The sequence below is a fragment of the Carlito syrichta genome, unplaced genomic scaffold (assembly GCF_000164805.1).
Source record: "Carlito syrichta isolate Samal-C Ts95f unplaced genomic scaffold, Tarsius_syrichta-2.0.1 Scaffold120541, whole genome shotgun sequence".
Taxonomy (NCBI): domain Eukaryota; kingdom Metazoa; phylum Chordata; class Mammalia; order Primates; family Tarsiidae; genus Carlito; species Carlito syrichta.
In genome coordinates this window covers 13,282-19,041 of record NW_007064637.1, presented here as the reverse complement: position 1 = coordinate 19,041, position 5,760 = coordinate 13,282, and the positions used below count along the sequence as shown (strand labels likewise).

Genomic DNA, 5,760 nt, shown 5'->3' with positions numbered 1-5,760 from the left:
GCCTCGACCTGCAGGGCTTAGGCGATCCTTCAGTCTCAGCCTTCCAAGTAGCCGTAACTACAGATGCACGCCACCACACCCGGCTAGTTTTTGTGACTTATTGTAGAGACGAGGTCTCACCAAGTTGCCCAGGCTGGTCCTGAACCCCTGGCTTAGGCAATACTCTTGCCTGAGCCTCCCAAAGTGCCAGGATTACAGGCTGAGCCACTGCGCCCGGCCTTCTAAATTTTTTCCATTGAAATAATATTGCTGTATCTTTTCCCATTCATAATTATTTATACAAAATAAATTCCCAGAAATGAAATTATAGCCCTAAAGCATATATAACCTAAATATTTTGATATCTATCATCAAATTACCTTGTATAATCTTCTATCAATTTATAGTATTACCATCAGTGTATGAGAATGACTGTTTCCTTGATTTGTTAACAGTAGATAATATAATTAAAATATACTTTTCGGGCAACCCTTTGGGTCTTCCACTGTGAGAGCTTTTCTGTCTTCTCAATAAATCCTGCTTTCTTAAAAAAAAATTAGTTGAGGGATAATATCAAATGTGTGTGTATACACACACACACACACACACACACACACACACACACGCACATACATACTTTTCAATTGTATAGATAAAAAATAGTTTTAATATTAGTTTTGTTTTCTTGGACAAACTTCTACATGGTCCAAAGTTTGTCCTCAGCTCCCTCTGCCTTGCTAGACAGCTCTCTTGTGTTCTCCTCCCCTATGCCCAAATTTCCACTGTATCTTGGCTTTCAGGGAACCCATTCTAGTACATTCTAATATTTTCCTCTACAGGACACTGTTGCAAGGACCTGAACTTTTCCTCTCTTTGTATATTCTGTGTTTAAAAAAATACAGCCCCCCCATTCTTCCTCCTGCTCAGCACACTAATTTCATTCAGGGGTTAACAATCCATAATGATATCCTCCAGAAAAAAAAAAATTATTAGATATACTTAAGGCTGATAACTAATAGAAATTTTAAGAAGTAAAGTCCACTGGTGAGGAACACATTTTTAATCAAGAGAAATCTTTCTTGGAGACCCTCAACGTACTCCACGCAGATCATGCCTTTTGTGGTGACCAATGTAAAGGCTAGCTTCACTGTTTTGTGTCAGACTGTAGGATGCCAGTCTTGGTCTAGACCTCATGAGGGATGTCGGTGGTTCTTTTACACATGGCAGCGATGCCTCCATCAGAGCCTTGGGTTGCTTGAAGTGTGGACACAGGTGAGCTTTAGTGATATACCAACAATGGAAGTAACAGTGCTGTTTATGTACACATATTTATTTAGGCATAAAATAATGACTAAATGTATGTGTGCATTTAGTATATTTAATCAAAGCCATGTAACATTCCTTTAAAAATATTTACTGAATACCCATACTGATTTCTAGAGTTTTCTATAAAATGCTTTTCTGAGATACCTTCCAAGCAATGCATTCCCCCCAACTCCTGGAGAAAATTTGGAACAATTTTTTTAGCCCTTTCACTAAATTTTTCATTAAAGAAAATTCTACATACAGTCTTCTTTAAACTTAGATACAGCCAGATATCTATTCATTCAGACAAAGTAATAAATGACTGGGGAATAATGCTGAGTGAGTACAATTCCCAGCCAGCGCATCAGATGAAAAAGGTCGTTACAAATTTCTGTGTGAACTTTTTGCCTTAGTTTTTATTGAAAAAACAGATTTAAAGACACTTGGTTGTAAGCTAAGAGTACGTAAAGCTTAGATGATAATAGTTAAATTAATAGACTAAAGTCAGTTATTTATCCAGACTTTAAGAATCAAGCAACCAGAATGGGGTAGGGGACTGGGGTGGTAGAATATGCGAGAGTCTGTTCTGCATCTTATTCTCATGTGAAAGAAATACTCATATTATCAACCAATTTTCAGTTTGTCACAAAAACGTGTAGGGAAGCCTTCTGTATGCTTAAGGGAAGTTGGAGATTTATTGGGATTTGTATCCCTTCAGCTAGAGACGCAGTCTGGGCCATGGTGGAGCCTGAGGTAGGATTTCCCAACATTTTTTTACCCTGTGAAGATGGATAAAGAGAGTCAGGTTAATTATTTCCTGAATCCAGAATGAATATTCAAAAATGACAAATAAAGCCTTAGTCTTTTAGTGTACTAAGACCAGTAAATAAAAATAAAAATTAGTTGAGGGGTAATATTTAAAAAAAACAGAAAAAATATATTTTTCAACCTACTGTCCTGATGCACAAATATGAAGGTAATGACGGATCCTCCAGGCCCTTCCTGAGCAGGGCCTGCCCAGCTGCTCGGGCTCTCAATGTTCACTGAACAGAAAGAAAGGCTACGGAGATGATTAAAGGTTGCAAAGATGACTGTTGCTGGCAGTGTGATATTAAGGCCATTAATATGTCTGCACTTCAGTTCCATCGTGCTAATATATTACCCTATCTGTTAAAATATCATAAAGATTACCTATAATTAAAGATGATTTACACTCTAAGTCATAACTAGATATAATTTCATGCAAACACATATAGGCTAAATTTACTTTCTGCTTGTCTAACGAAAACAGTATCTAAAAGCCCAGGAAAAGACAGAGGAAAGCAAACACTGCATATGGGCAGTGCCATCAAAGTCCTGATCATATTTTTAGGGATCCATACCCCGGTGCTCTATCTGGAAGGAACACGGAGAAAGTCCTGCTTTAAGAAGGTTTAACGAGTTCCTTGTTTTTAAATAAACTATTTATTTCCAATATTGAAACTCTGTCCTCAATTTTATTTCTTCCAGCGAGTCCGGGAGTCAGTTTTCGTTTTTTCATTGACCATGTCTTGTTTCCCATTCATGCTGACTCCAAACAACAGTTACATTTGCAACTCCAGAAAGCAAAAGATGAAACTTTGTTCTTTCTTTTGTGTGGCTCTGTACCATTTATTTCTCCCCTGGCAACAGATTTTAAATCTCTCTTCCTCCTCCTCTCCTTTCTTCCTTTTCATGGGAACTGTTTGGGGAGTGCCCAGCGGCGCTGACAAAGCGCTGTGTGTGCGTGCGTGTGTGTGTCCTCTGCCTGGTTTCTCTGTCGGTGTGTGCAGGCACGCATTCATTAACGTTAATTCCTCAACGTCCAACAAGAGCACATCAGAAACCCCGGAGAAAAAGCCTCATGCATATTTAGATGTGCCTTGTACCTTCCAAGACCGAGTGAAAAGGGTATTTAGAGAAGAGTTGGTCTGGGTTAATCTGCATGTGAATCAAGAAGGGGGACAAAAGGATGAAAAGGTGGTGGAAACTCGAATATAAACCCTATGGGCTCCAGGGGGTCATTCATCTTGTTCCTGTCAACACCACTGCTGCCTGATTCTTTTCTGCGCATGAGCGAACAGAGCTGCTTCCCAAAGACAGTTGTTGGCAAGTGGTGTGTGTGCTTTGTTTTATCCTGCACTATTTTAGGGGACAAAATTGCTTTACCCTTTCCGACTTCTTCATTCTTCTCAGTTGCTGCTACCCACAGGAGCAATGCAACTATATCCAGTAATTCATATAAATAAACAAGACAGGAAGCAGGAACAGGATTTTTTCACTGTGTCAAAATACACATAAAAATTACCATTTTGACCATCTTCAAGTAGTCAATTCCTTGGCATTAGCTACATTTATAATGTTGTGTCATCATCACCAACTATCTATTTCTAGAACTTTTCATCATCCCTGACAGAAATTCTGTGCCTCTCAAACAACTCCTCCCCCAACATGAAAAAGATTAAAACAAACAAAACTATTCTTAAAGATTCTTTATGGAGATTATGTCTCCTGGCACTTGATTTTGGAGGAGTTGGGGTGTACAGAGCAAGGGAGAGTGAAGGGAGGTACAGCTCAAGACTAGTAAAGTCTTTTCTCCTTAGTGGGATTTCACAGGGATAATGAACTCAAAGCCTGGACATGAATACGGGGAAAGCAAGCCTGTGACAAATGGCTAGGCTGGTTTTCATCAGAATGAAAGAAAATGACAGCCACAAGTTCAGCAGCTTTTGAGAATTTTCTATTTTGGTAAAAATTCTCTATTTTGGTAAAAACTTCCAAATAAAATTCAAAAATAAAAGTCTAATAATACCTTACAGTGTTTGAGACACAAGTGGGTTACATAGAAATATTTAGAAATATTCCATCAAATATTAGGGAATATACTGCACTTGATAAAAAGAGGCTGGGATGATAGTCAGTAGAACTAATGGTAACATTTATATATATATATATATATTTTGAGTTGGAGTCTCACTCTGTCACCCAGGCTGAAGTGCAGTGGCACACTCAAGGCCACCGCAGCCTCGACCTGCTGGGCTCAGGCAATCCTTCCACCTCAGCCTTCCAAGTACAGGCACATGCCACTATGCCCAGCTAATTTTCTTTTTTTTTTTTTTTTAATGTATTGTAGAGATGAGGTCTCACCAAGTTGCCCAGGCTGGTCTCGAACCTGTGGGCTCAGGCAATCCACTCACTTTGGTCTCCCAACGTGCTGGGATTATTGGCGTAAGCCACCGCGACCGGCTCACCAATTTATATGGTTTTCCTGATTTTGCAAATCTCTGGGGTTGCAACTACATGGTTTTAAATGAAAAGCATATAGAAGTTTTGTTAATCAGATTCCATTACAAGGAAACATATTACGAAGAAAAACTGCAAATGTTTCCAAAATCCCCCAATTCACCACTTACTTTGAGAAATCTTAAGTAAGACAAAAGTTCAGTCAATGAAAACAAAATGGGTAGTTCTATTGAGTTCATCATGGGAACTTGTTTTTTCTAGCATCTAGAGCAAGGCTCCCTTCCTATGAATATTTTCCCTTGAGACCATATGTGAGTGACTAATGCTCTTCTTCCCTCCATGGAAGTCATGCCTGTTGCCATCAGTGATTATTTAAGGAATTTTAATATTTTATATAATGTGAAGATGGGATTTCGAGCCGGCTCTAGGACAGGTGGTGGGGAGAGAGGAAGTGGGGCTGAGTCAGAGGCCCAGGGGACCTGGGGGCAACAGGCAAAGCCGGTAAATTGGTAACTTGCAGTTCCAAGTACTGGGAAAACTAGCTTTAATCAGCTTAAACCAAAAAAAAGATTTATTGGCCAAGGTAATTGGGAAAGGTGAATCTAACATTAATGAAGGCAGGAGTTCAAGTGTGTCATCAGGAAATGCTCTTCCTTCCATGTCAGCTCTGCTTTTCCCAGTGTTGGCTTCTTTCTTTGGCAAACTTTTTTCATGACCAGAGGAGCCGAAACAACCTCCATGCTCTAAAGCCAGCAACCACACCAAAATAGAGAGATGCCTTGTCTCCTGAAAGCTTGGGCATGAGTTGTGGCAGTGACTGAGTAACCTTTCTTGGGTCCAGTGACTACCCCGGAACCCATCCCAATGGCCAAGGGCGTGAAGCCTGGACCCTGTGTGGACTGCCTGCCAATTTGGTGGAGGTGGCGTTAAGCCACATCAAGTCACATTGTAGATTTCCTGAAAACAAGACAGGCTTTCTTGTGGAGAAGAGGAGGAGGAAGTGAAATGTGTTGGGTAGTTCACAATAATATCTCTCACATTTCACCACAGAATCAACTCTCCATTGAGAAGGGCTCATAGTAGTTGTATATAGTATCACTGTATGAGGCACTTGGCCTTACCTACTTCCAGGGAGGCAGGGAATGCAGATTAGTTATATGCCCAGGAAGAAGAGGAAATGAATTTTGGTGAACAGCCTCTTCAGTCTACTATTCC

At 40.0% G+C, this 5,760-nt stretch overlaps 1 long non-coding RNA gene across 1 annotated transcript; it reads right to left on the bottom strand.

Annotated features, from left to right (window-relative positions):
• Positions 1-1,672: 1,672 nt before the first annotated feature.
• On the bottom strand, positions 1,673-4,572 carry LOC103249486. The gene is made up of 2 exons (XR_503619.1): positions 4,500-4,572; positions 1,673-2,063 (listed from the first exon to the last, which is right to left on the bottom strand). It is a non-coding gene; the product is annotated as an uncharacterized LOC103249486 (long non-coding RNA).
• Between the last annotated feature and the right edge of the window lie 1,188 nt (positions 4,573-5,760).